Source organism: Sceloporus occidentalis, unplaced genomic scaffold (assembly GCF_023333645.1).
Source record: "Sceloporus occidentalis isolate IW3139 unplaced genomic scaffold, rSceOcc1.0.p SCAF_259, whole genome shotgun sequence".
Classification (NCBI taxonomy): domain Eukaryota; kingdom Metazoa; phylum Chordata; class Lepidosauria; order Squamata; family Phrynosomatidae; genus Sceloporus; species Sceloporus occidentalis.
Genome location: NW_028317239.1, coordinates 259710 through 273274, shown reverse-complemented (window position 1 = coordinate 273274; position 13565 = coordinate 259710).

The window sequence follows — 13565 nt, the reverse complement described above, 5'->3', positions numbered from 1 at the left end:
ACCACCCTTCGACAACTCTGCTAGCTGCTGTCTACCCAAAATTCCATTCATCCTCTGGTAAACCGCACCATGCCCTGTTTAACATACCTGGGAACTTTCAGGCTCCGCTCTTTTTGTGTTACATCGTGCTCGTGATGGGCAACACTCAGTCAGAGGTGGTTAATGAGCTCCTCATTTGGGAACCATGGTTTTATTACCCATCTTTAGCACCCAGGGTTTATGCAGCCACGGCTATGGAACTCTGGCCCGGCTACCACAGGGACTATTCCTGGCGACGTTTCTGACTGGAACATGGCATCCTCGGACCCTGAGCTCTCCATTTGTACCCCGGGATTTACACTGCTCCCTCGGGATAAACCTGAAATAGTGACTCTTTGTCAGTTGGGCACTGCTGGCCATAGAACTGTATGGAGGCACCGGGCTGTCTGGTAGTTGATGGGATTATACTCCTGATCCAATTATGTTGTCTGTAAAAATATCTGTGCTGTTCCCAATGAAGTCTGTTCCTGTTTTACCTCAATACGAGGTCTGTCTTGTTATTGGGGTAAGTCTCGGTGCTGTCCTTGTCAGGACAGTAAATCACTATTACTATGCTTCAGTGTCACCGAGGTTCCTGAGGAGCGGTGTTTCCGCCTGTCTTTGACTCAAGTTCCTGGTGGTTATGGGGGGAAGGAAGCAATGTCTGGCGGGTGTTTCCAGTCGCGGTACAGGTCTATCCCGTCTCAGCCCCCAAGGATAAATATATAATGTGCATGGAGATTTGTTTAGTATTGTATACAACGCTATTTAATACCAAAGAAAAACCTTTTCATAAAGCGTCCTCTTTAACCCTTTCAGTGCCAACCACATTTGGGATACATAGGTGCAAAGTGGACCCTATGATACAATCACATAGTGCCATATGTGGCGACACTTTAGGGTCCACCATATGCAATTGCTATACGTGAACAAGGAAAAACATTTCTGCAAATAACATCCAACTTTTTCTCCCTTGCTTATGCCCGTTAATGGTGGACACTTCATGTTTGCACTTTAGACAATGCTGTTCATTAGTCAGTGACTAATTTTGAGCTTCACTGACTGTAAAAAGAAAACCAAATGTTTCCACACAAAAAATGGCTGCATGATGATCTATTCTGTGATCAGCTGGTCCTCGTGCAGGAAAAAAGTCAAAACTCTTAAGATACATGAATAGGACTGTGACATCAATGGTGCCGCCCTTCTGTCAATCCACCACCCCCTCCACCAATAAGAAAAAAAACTAAAAAACACAATCACATATTACAATTTTTGTCAAACGAGCATCCTTAGATGACAGCTGTCATGACACAGAATGATAGTATGGCTCATTGGAATTGTAGTCCACAAAACCGAGTGCATTAGAGGTACAAAAATGGTACAATACTTGTGAAAAAAAATAATAAAAGTGTCAGAATGCAATAGGTTTGTTTATGAACATAGGTCAAGACAGTATATTATTCATAAATGAACCTTTTCTGATGGCATTGCTGAAACATGTGTTTTACTCAAAGCTGGTTACCAGTTTACAAGGTTACACCCTTTTCATTGAAGATAGGAAGAGGGAGGGAGGCGAATAACTCCCTATGAAAACTACCATAAGTAAAGGAAGATAGCATGCAGTTAAACGAACACTACAGCCTTACTTGAATAGACACTGCCATGCATGGATATATATATATATTATGGTATAATTGCAGTTGGAAAATAAGACTTCTGACATAAACGGACAATTTACTGCCCCTGACAGCCCCACTAAAGGAGAATGCCTTCTAAAGAATTTGTGCCCCAAAAAGGGGGAAATTTGGAATCCAAAATGGCAATCTGATTTCTCACTGGATTACCAAGCTATAGCTAATCATGTACTTATAACCCGTTGTATGCCTGTATATTCTTTACTAAAATATCATCCAGCCAGAGGCTGATTGATTGGGGATGACATGTCAAGGCCACTGGTGGCCATATGACATACACTACATTTTCATACACCATGATCTGGTAAATATGGGGCACTATTGGTCAGTGGCCCACCTTTCCAAGTCTGGGCCTGCCACAACCTTTGTAGGAGGAGCGTTATTATTGTTCTCACTGTAAAGAAACATTTTTGTTGATTTAGGTGGAAATCCTTTAACATTTCTTCACAACTAAGGTTTTTGTATTCCCCTTATTAATGTTGTAACCCAGTTAAATAGCAATGGGCCTAGAACAGAACCCTGGGATCCTGAACTGACTACTTTGTTCGTTACAGAAGTTAGTCTGATTTGTCCTTCATAAAACTGTGGCCTTCATAAAACTGTTGTCTCTTAGTAATGAAATTGTTCGGCAAAATGTATTCCTTGATATTATCCCTTAACAATTTCCCCACCACAGACGCCATGAATAGAAATATGAAGAGAACCATTTGTTATATATCTCTTTATTTAATGTTTTATACATTTTTTACATTTATACTTTTTTATACATTTCATACATTTTTTTCCGCGTTTCCAGTGATACCTGGCGTTGGAATCATAGTACCAAGTAGGACAATGTAATGCACTTCCTGGCCTCTACTTGAATTTTATTAAAACACTCATATAGTTTGTCTATGAAACTATTATCACAAATATCTTTAAGCAAACTGACATAATGCAAGTGATGTCACTGTCATACAGCAAAACTGATTATATTTACTCAAGTAATATCGTAAATAAAGAATGACTTTAATATATAAATAACCATATTGTCCACATGCAAACTGCTCCCGGAGCTGTACCAACAATATTGATTAAAATGTAATTCATATTTATGTAACCTAATGTATACATTCTGTAGGTTAAAGCAAGTCCCTTCCCCCAAGTCCTACATTTTATACCTTGACAGAAAATGGTACAATGCTATGCTACGTTATACCATGCATTATTTAGTGCTTGAAGGAAAAGAATCTAGTTTCTTTGTGAGACTTTAAGATTAGAGGAAAGTAATTTGCATCTTTGGCAGAAGGGGTTTTTTGTAAAAAGTTGAGTGACATTATGCAATAGACGGACATGAAACTAGATATGTCATATACAGAGAATGCCTATAGAGTACATTGTTGTTTTATTTAATAATATAGTTAATTAACAGGTGTAGCTTCTAGTTAACAATACAATGAAAACTAATGAGCAAGACGTGCTTTCAGTCCAGTTATGGGTCATCTCGAAAGCAGTGATATATCTAGACTCAGCGTCCTATCTGCCCCCACTGCATTTGAAGGCCATGCTGTGCAAGCAGGGTCGGCCCAAGGCAAAATGCCGCCTGGGGCGAATTTTAAAATGCCGCCCCCCCCCCCCTTATCTACCCTTCCTCTCCCTCCGTCCCTGCCGCCCCCCCCATTATCTACCCTTCCTCTCCCTCCGTCCACCCCCCCTTGTACTTACCGTTCAGCAGTCCTGCGGCGAGTCTCCCTGTTCGGTCTCGGTGCCGGCTCAGCATTACAAGCCGGCACTGAGACCGAACAGGGAGACTCACCGCAGAGGAGAGAGAGAGGGGCGCCGAGCGGGTACTGACAGCTTGGTAAGCGAAAACCACTCGGCGCCCCTTTCTCTCTTTCGCTTTTTTAAAAAAAAAAAGGGCTTGGGGCGGCAAAGTCCCGCCCCTTCAAAAGTGCCGCCTGGAGCGGTTGCCCCACTTGGCTCCATTGTCGGGCCGGCCCTGTGTGCAAGGTAAGGTTCACTATGGCTCAGGGCCTGACTGGGGATGACTAAGTGGTCTTGGCAGCAAGGGCCGAGCATTCAGCAACCCAGTTGGATACGCACAGGCGCATGTTACATTTTATATCCAGTGCATGCTGAATTCCTGGAGCAGAATTACCTGTAAGTATGTGGACCGGTCAGCTACCAACCAACCAGGCATCTGAACCTGCTACGGAATCTGAAATAGCTAGGCACAGTTCTTGATAGTGTACATGGGCCAGTCACAAGGGAGATTTGTGCAGTGCAGAGCAGTGGCCAGCTGTGAAGCCTGATTGCCCAATAGAGTGACCTGCTAGGTTTTTGGTTCATTCGTTTACAGATAAAAACAAATGAGAGAGTTAAGTCCTCATTCGTGACTTGTCTCTTTATACCTGGGCTTGCCCCCTGCTTCAGGCACCCTATGTATCTGCCTGCCACTGAGACTGGCCCTGGTGCTACCTTTTTACATCAATCAATGACAACCCATCACAAATTATTTGAATGTATTAAATTAAAAAGGTTTTATACAGCTTCCTGCAATTGATTACAGTAGGAGTCACACACATGTAACAAGCTGTCGCATGCTCTTGTAAATTAATATGTATTTAACACGTCTAACATGAAACAAAATTTATAATCACAGGACCGCCCTTGCAGGGCTTTTATAAAATGAGGAAATTATTTTGCTTTCATTGTCCGGGTCTGCAGAAGAGTTCCCAGGGGTCAAAGCTTACATTTTCCTCTGCATTATTTTTCTGCCACTTACTCCTCTTAAACCACAGCCTCCTCGTTTCCTAAACTTCACTACATTCACTTTACACCCTCAAAAAATATCGACATTCTGCCCAAATAAAATTTATCTTGTAAAAATCCAAAGAGTGATAAGTGCCCCCTATGCCCCTTGCTTGCGGTCATGCGTGACCTTGTATCATGCAATTACATTTATGAATCTATCAGATTAAAAAGTTACTAAGGCACAGCAAAAAAAGAATATTTTAATGGAAAGAATTATCATAATAAATGGATGTTATCCAATATAGGCATAACCATGTAAAAAAAAAATTCAACATACGTTTTTAACACATACGCTGAATAAAACAAGCTATAATATAAAGGGTGTGAATTTTAAATACCGTATTGGCTCGGATATAGGCCGCCCCCGTATATAGGCCGCACCCTAAAAGTTTGGTGCTTTTTTAAAAAAGCACCAGAAAAACATTCTGCCACTCTGTCTCCCCCCCCGAGATATGCTGCCACTGTCCTCCTCCCCCGAGATATGCTGCCACTGTCCTCCTCCCCCGAGATATGCTGCCACTGTCCCCCCCGAGATATGCTGCCACTGCCCCCCCCGAGATATGCTGCCACTGTCCCCCCCGAGATATGCTGCCACTGCCCCCCCGAGATATGCTGCCACTGTCCTCCTCCCCCGAGATATGCTGCCACTGTCCTCCCCCCCAAGATATGCTGCCACTGTCCTCCCCCCCGAGATATGCTGCCACTGTCCCCCCCCCGAGATATGCTGCCACTGCCCCCCCCCGAGATATGCTGCCACTGTCCTTCTCCTCTCCCCCCGAGATATGCTGCCACTCTGCCCCCCCCCCCGACTTACCAGAGCAGACTCCCGGGTGTCTTGCGGGGCCGGCGGGGCACATCTACGCAATACGCGTATACAACTTGTATACGCGTATTGCGTAGATGTCCCCCGCCGGCCCCGCAAGACACCCGGGAGTCTGCTCTGGTAAGTCTTGGGGGCAGAGGTAAAACGCATCGTGCGGACGGTCACCGGCTGCGGCGATGCGGGTAAACAACCTCCGCAGCCGGCAACCGTCCGCACGATGCGCTTAGACAACCTCCCGTGCTGGCACCCCCCCCCGTGGAAAGTGCTGGCAGGGGAGGCTGTCTGAGCGTATCAGAGAGTAGGATGCAGGTCCCCTGCACCGCTGCGGGGGATCTGTATCCTAACCCCGCTGCCTGCCCGGCGCCCGGGACTACATGTCCCGGGCGTCGGGTGCTAGACCCCGAATATAGGCCGCACCCCCACTTTAAAGACTTAAAGTGGGGGAAAAAAGTGCGGCCTATATTCGAGCCAATACGGTACATGTTATGAAATTAGATGTCAGGGACTAAAAGCAGATTGAAACAAAAAATAGGCCAGGGTATATTAATTACAATAATTATATTAATTACATTAGCCCACAGTTTAAACAATTAAATTTTTCTGCCCCTTAAAACTAGGCCCAGAGTCAACGAAGCTTAAGTAGCCCTGGACGCATCCCGCATAAGGGGGCTCCTGGTAGCCGGAGCCTAAAAGTTCCCAGGTATGCGCACTAGCATTCCAGAAAGACCCTCTAACAGTTATGTCACATAATCAGACACATGTGCCTGGCACTCATGTTTCACCCGTATGTGAATATAGGTATAAAGTACAAAGAAAATATTTATAATGAATCTCTAAAGATTACTTCTCATACTTTATCAGAAACACTCACATCCAATCCAATAGGAATGCATTGACCATCCCTGGTTTATTCAGATTCCTTTTAGATTAAAAATGCAGAGAAAACAGTTTAGGGACCCTTTGGAGCTTAATGTAGGTCCGAGAGTCTTTCAGTAGTAGTTACAAAGTATTACTAGCCCAATTCAAAAATAAAAAAACAAAAAAACAACCTCCCAAGTTTACAGTGTATGTCTATGGGTTGTGTAATTTGTATGCACAGGATTTTCAATGTGTGCACATGGCGTGTACTCTGTGTAAGCAGAGTTATATATAATGTATTTTCATGTGTGAGAAGAGTAATTTAACTTTTGTTCAATCGTTCTAATCTTGAATGATCCTCACAATGCCCCAGAGAGAGAGAGAAAGAAAGAGGGGTAACGGTGAAGAGGTGCAGTACAGCCCTTCTTCTTGTTTAAGAAGTATAAAGCGTATAAACGTTGTAGAACACAATATTAATTCACGCAGGAATGCAGCCGTTGAGTCTTCGGGCAAACAGGAACACGTGACAAGTAAAAATTTATATTTAAACTACATTCAGACTCATTTTTGCGAATTTCTAAGGAATAACTGCACACGGAAGCACAGGTAAATAGTTGATCAGTCTTTTGCATAGCTCCTATTACTTCTTGTAAGTGGCTTCATTAAAACTTATGTAACTTTGTGACATACTAAGATATATGACACATTATTAACAGAGCCCTGATTAAGGCACATTTAAAGGAAGAGTCGTGTTATCTTTTTAAACACGAAAAAGTCTTTTATGAAATCCCTACACTATGAAACACTATGTAGATCAACTTTTTCTGCATCCATTCCAGCTTGATGGCACCTGTCTAAAAGGCTAACATGCCACTGGCCCAAGCAGTTGCAGAGAGGCTTCGGAATAGGGATGAATACATTGGGAGTGCATTATTGTCTCTTTGTTGGTGCTTCATGCCCTTGATTGAGTTTATTGAAAAACTGAGCATACATCGCTTTGTGTCCGCTGTCACAATAGTAGTTCACCCTTGTCTACTACATCTAACAGCTCTAGATTTGACCTGGTTCCCTTTCCCTTTCTTTCAACCTATTATTTATGGTGGCCTAATGTGTTGCGTCATGTTATGGCAGCTTTGTGGTTTGCTTGAGACCTCCTGAACCTGAACAAGTTGGCCCTCAGCATGCTTAAGGTCTACTCCCTCATTGTCTCAAGGAGAAAGACTAGCCTCCACACCACCCCTCAACTCCAGGTGTTACTCCTGCCATTATACCACATTGTGTGTTCCTGGTATTTTTTTCCATTTTATTACTGTTTTGATTCGCTAAAGAGAGAGAGTTGACTGGACAGCTGGCAGGGAAGTTGTGTTTCAGCTCCTTGACTTCACTATACATTATGAAGACTCAACCCCAGCGTGCTTCTGCTGCAGGAAGACCTTGGCTGGCCCTATATAGGATGTATAGTTCAATCAGCGAGATTTATTCAGTCCCATCTCTCATATCTTAAGGTTTGACGGACAATCCCTTCAACCTTCAAACTCAGCCTCTTCCCTTACTGGCTTTTCATAAATGAAATTGTTATCACCAGGACAGCCCCAGAATAAATTAGTATTACAAATATTTTTTCTATTGGTAGAATTTTTGTTTCTTTGCTTTAATAAATAAATAAACAGGAAGCAACAGAGAGTATATTTGCCTGCGATCCCATGCTGTTTATCATTTTTTTTTTTTTACAAAAGTGTCTGAACCGGTTTGCCTTATGTTATTATATCACAAACAAACAAACACAGATGTAATTGCTGGGCTTGACTCCCAAGTCTGACGTTCTCTGAAATGCTGTATTGTTTCCCCATTGCCGGCACGATTAGGTAAACCTGGGTTTTTTTTTTTTACCTTGGGGCTGGCAAGTAAAGAGCCCGTCAGACACGAGTACTGGAATGTGTTGATATATGCCGATATTACAGTTCTGTGCGAATTGCATGTGAGGCGACCAAAAAAAAGAAGCTGGTTGGAATTCCATATTTTGGAGGTTTTGTACATTATTCTTCTTAAAAGAGTGAAAAGTGGTGTTATTGCTATAAAAACAAATTAAGTGGTCAATAGGCTGGAACATTTTCTTTTGGGCTAATACAGCTATTTCCATTTTTCATTCAATCAGGTGCAGTAAACTCCCATGTAGTCCCATGTAGCACCAATTCATCCCCTGCCTAGGTTCTCAACTACCATTATAATTCTCAACCTCTAATAATAACCCCAATTCCCAGGAATCCCATCCTTCCCCCCACATTCTTGCCAAGCTTCTGCTGTTAAGGTCTTCCATTCACTGTAGCTGCCCTACTTGGCCTTACTTAGCATTACTGACTTTTATAGAGAGACACAGGGCTTATTAATCCAATACATGGGTTGAGTTATTATATAGAACTAGATTCATTTTAAAGTTGATGAAAAGAATATGATGTCATTAATGCTGCAGCACAGCTTGTTTTTGACATAGTCTCATGTTGTTAAAATCACCACAACATTTTATTACATAGTATTCTTGGTGTTCTAATGCATCCATGGGTTCAGAATATAAGAGAACTGCTTCACATTATGTGAATGTCATAGAAATCAACATATATAATGGACTGTATGATGACTGAGCAACTTGACCCTCTTTCTGAATTCTTATTTTTTACAGCTGCCATACCTTTCATCTGCCCTTCGTTGACCATGGGATAGCATGTATTCCCTGAAACATTGGTATAAAATCTGAGGAGAGGACATAATGTGGTGGGGTTAGTGAGAGTTAACAAAGAAATAATAGGTATAAAACAGCAAGAATGGATTTAGAGAGGGAGAAGGAACACTGGGTTCTAACACAGATTGGAGAGCAATGGCCCCATATTTTACAGAAGGAACAGACCTTGTCTTCTACAAAAAAAGCCCTGGTTCTTTGCACTGCTGCTAATGACCAATGTCACTACCACAACCAGGAATGGGCCCTGAAAATGGCAAAGCAGTGAAATAGGGAAAGGACTCGGGGGGGGGGGATGTTCTTGCTAGTTCGCAAAAATACAAGTCATAACTTGCTGAGTATAGGAGGAGGTTCTCCCTAAATACACAGATATGGGTGTCTACGGCTACTACAGCTATTTGATATCTCACTGTGTACCTCCTGTGCATGGAGATAACATGGGCGGGACATGCTCCCCAGAGAACCTGGCAGAAAAGTACTGTATATTTATGTATATATACAGTGTGTAAAAAAAAAATTATTCCTTATTCCTATTTCTTACTACGTTTCTCTAGTAAGAAGGACTGACCTGGCCCTGTATAAAGTATAATTCAATGTGTGAGGACACTGGGGAACTCTCACTTAGAGTAGTATAAATTATACAGGGCCAAAGCTCTTCCTGCAGCAGAGGTTCTTTGGGGTCATCCCTGAAACCCTGAAATATCTTCCTTACTCTCTGGGGTCACACATTCCCTATTAAAGGGACACTTCAGCCATTATTCAATGCATCTGATTGCTGAGTGATCCCTTTACATTTTTGGGTTTTCCCTGTTGCATGGGGGGATTCTGCCCCCCATGTATTTGCCCTTCTTTGTTATTGTGGCTTGCAGGAGAGGAGAGAACTGATATTGAGAGAATTATTGTCCAACGGAGTCGATGCTGTACCAGCATCCCAGAAAGGGATGGAGACTGCGAATGATAAAACTAAGCAGTAAAGTTTTAGAATCAGTAGTGTCCTGACTCCTGAGCACCTCACTGAACACAAACTGGGCATCAACCCCACCTCAGTGAAGGAGGACTCCTGAGTACACTGTTAGGCTAATGAGGATCCTACAGATGACCACTGGTGTCCTCAGACTGTTAGAGAGCCTAAAGGTCCTCCCGGCCAGTTGCATCACAAAGGAACTGGCTCTCAAACCTTGGCCAAGTCTGTCACTTCACTCTGCAATCTGTGGTGTAGAACTACCACCCATTTTCTCGTTGAGCCCCAACCTGTATCTTGAAGGCTTTTAAAGGCCCTATACACTGTGAGTAATGGAAACAGATTCAATGAACTACATAGTAAATGAAGAAATACAAGAAATATGAGCCACTGCTAAGGACTGACAACCCTACTAGACGAGAATGGGTCATTGACCTTCCAGTTGCTGTAGATAGACTACATATTCCCATCCTGCTGACTTCCTTTGGGATTTATTCACTAAATGTGTACTAAATGTAGCTTTATGCAACCCAACACCTCCAAGAATTCCAAGATACCACTAGTAAAGTACCTGAAAGGTTGAAAATATACTTTGATATGCGATGCATTTGGTGACCGCACCTACCCTATAGTTGGGGACACTAGAGGTAAGGGGACCAGCCACAGAAGAAACGTGGGCTCTATTACTGGACACATGCTGAGGTGCAAAACAGATTGTAAAGAGGCATTGAGTTATCATGGTTCTGGTCTCAAGTCTGCCCATACAGAAAATATGCCCTTAAGAACAACACACATTTGTATTGACAAAGCTGGACACATTTTTCTTCAGATCAAAAGAATTCAACTATATACCGAGATTCTGATAGCTCTAGCAGACACATGTAAGGTCCCTGCATTATGACCTAATGTTTTTGTCTATTACCGTATATAAAGATGATATAATATATCTTCCTTTCCTGTTTGGCTAGGATACCATATAGATCAAATGTTGACCTTATAATATGTACCAGTGTAATTTTTCAATGACAGGTGTAGTTTTTCAGATAAAAAGGGGGTGAGGTTAGATTGCACTGAGCAAACGTTCAACCATTCAATAAAGATGACATCAATACAGCGTTCCTCATAAAGAAGCCATAACAATAAGACTTCCGAACTCAAGACCTTTAGAACACTGAGTAATATGACGCATTTCTCTAATTCTAATAGTACACATTTTGCATATTCTTTAAGGCTACAAAAGATGAGTCGGGCTTATTAAAAATGTTAGTGTCATCTGTTACTTATCCATTTCCTAGAGGTCCTGTGTCAGCAGCATGTGGGTGGAGCGGGCTGGGGACAGTCAACGTAGGCCTTCTTCAGATCTCCTGGTTCCACAGATAACACTGAGAGGGATGGGTTGGACACACTCACACAATTTGGGAACTAGAGATAAAGGGACATTTGTCCACCAAACCCTTACATGTGGCTGACATCTGCCCATCAGGCTCTGTGTTTCTGAAAGGTGTCAGGGGGGAATTACCTACTCTGCAGAACAGTCATTTATTCCTCGGCGAATACGTTTCACATGTTGCTGACCAGCATGTGTAAAGTGCTGCCCTGCAGTTCATACAGTACTATGCATGAGCTGGTCATGTGAAACATGTATGTGTCCTGCGAAAACAAAAATTGTGCTCGCATTACAGAGAGGCCCAAAACAAAGTAGCAACATTTACTACGTATATGACTAATGTATCTGAAGGAGCAGAAACTTTTGACACTATGTGTCTATTTACTATGAATATATGTCTCAGCTATACAAATCCCTTATCACGAGGAAATATATTACATCAATGCCATGTTATGTTTTTGTCAAATATTGGCAACCCTAGCCCCGTGTTGGTGTGCTCTGAAAAAAATCAGTAGTCACCAAGGATCTTCAAACCTCTTTAGCACCAAGTTAAACTGCCACTGAATTTAGTAGCAAACAGTAGCAACCTGTCACAGGTTGTCCTTAGGGTTTGCAGGGCCCGGAGTAGGGAGGGTTTGTGGGACCTCTCTGTCCTTTGGAAGGGACAAGCAGGGCTCCCACTATCCCTCACGGTCTCTGCATCGCTGAGCAAAGGGGATCCCTGGGATATGATGTCACGAGGGAGAGCCCCTCTTGCCTCTGCCTATGGGCAGCCCTAGGGGCAATTGTCCCCTGGGCTGCTCTGCTTTTAAGATCTTGGGCTAATGTCTGAAGACTTTTCAATATGTTTCACCACAAAGAACCAAAAAACTGCCTACATTAAGAAAGGCTTTGGGTCGCATTTATACCCTGACTTTATCCCTCCAGGTCTCCTTTTATTCAGTCCATTTTGGCAAACATGTATTGACAGGACCAGGTTGTGGGCACTGTCGCCCTTGCCATTGTTAGCCAGATGTTCTGCAACAGTATCGTATTATCGTTCTCAGGCCTATCCCTTGGGTATGAATGGTGCCAGCTCTCCCCAGGTAGAAAAACTCCCCCATGAGAGTTGCTACCCAACTTGGAAACAGAACTTTAGTGAGATTTGCTGAGGTCTGAGGGTGTAAATGATTCAGGGAGCTGGCCATTTAAATCCAGTAGGTAAAAATTGTCATCTCAAAACTACTCTCGGGCCAACTTGGCATCCTTAATAGTATTAGTAAATTGTGCTCTAATTTGCCATTCTAAACGATAAGATTTAATTGGGTCCTAACTGTGAAATAGTTGTCACAGCAGTATCAAGAACTCATATGAGGCTGGAATCAAATAAAAGAGTAATTCTTTACTGTATTAGTTTGATTTCACATTGCTTTCAGTACCATGCAGCACAATTAGTGGTTAATTAATAATAAATGAAATGCAGGAGTTTCAAGAGTGTCCAGAAGGGTACTTCAGAAAAGGTATAAATCGCTTTCATACTTTTACTGACATCTTGTGGACAATATGTGTCACTGCACCCTTAGCTACTATAAAAGAGGGATAATCAGGGGAGGAGAGAGGCACAGAAGAGAGATTTTAGTGTTGAGTGTCTAGCAAGGGGAGGGCAGGAGGCTTAAGCACCTACCCACCTAAGCCCAAAAGCCACTGAACTAGGAACTGCAATAAAGGTCTTTGCTGCAACAGCAGAGACCTTGATTGAGAATAAAAGATACAAAACAGGCATAGGCTCTATGTTAAAATATGAATGTGAATAAATCAATGTAAAACCAAGACTGAAAAAACTGTGTTCAGTGCCAAATGCTGAAAAAACACTTCTCCCAAAGTTACACAAACACAGGATACAAAAAAAGTTTTGAGCATTTTTTGTACTTAGAGGTAAAAAGAAAAATATAACTTCAAGTAAAACATAATTATTTTGGTGTCTTAGTGTCACTATTTTTCTAATTACATGAGAATAGGAACACTTACTTAATGTCTGTCTGACTAAATATATCTTTGCCCAAGAAAAGTATATAAAAGATTATTTAATTAACCATTCCATTGGTAGACAGCTTCAAAAATATGAGAGACCTCTATTGATTTTTTAACCTCCTATCGGGTCGGTCAGTGGAACTCATAGGATCTCCCCTACCACCCCATTCTCCCTACTACCGGCAAAAGCAGGACAGTGCGGCAACTACCCGGTACAGCAGGATATAACCTGAAAATCGAGACTGTCTCTCAACAACAGGACTGTTGGGAAGTATGAAAGAGGGACT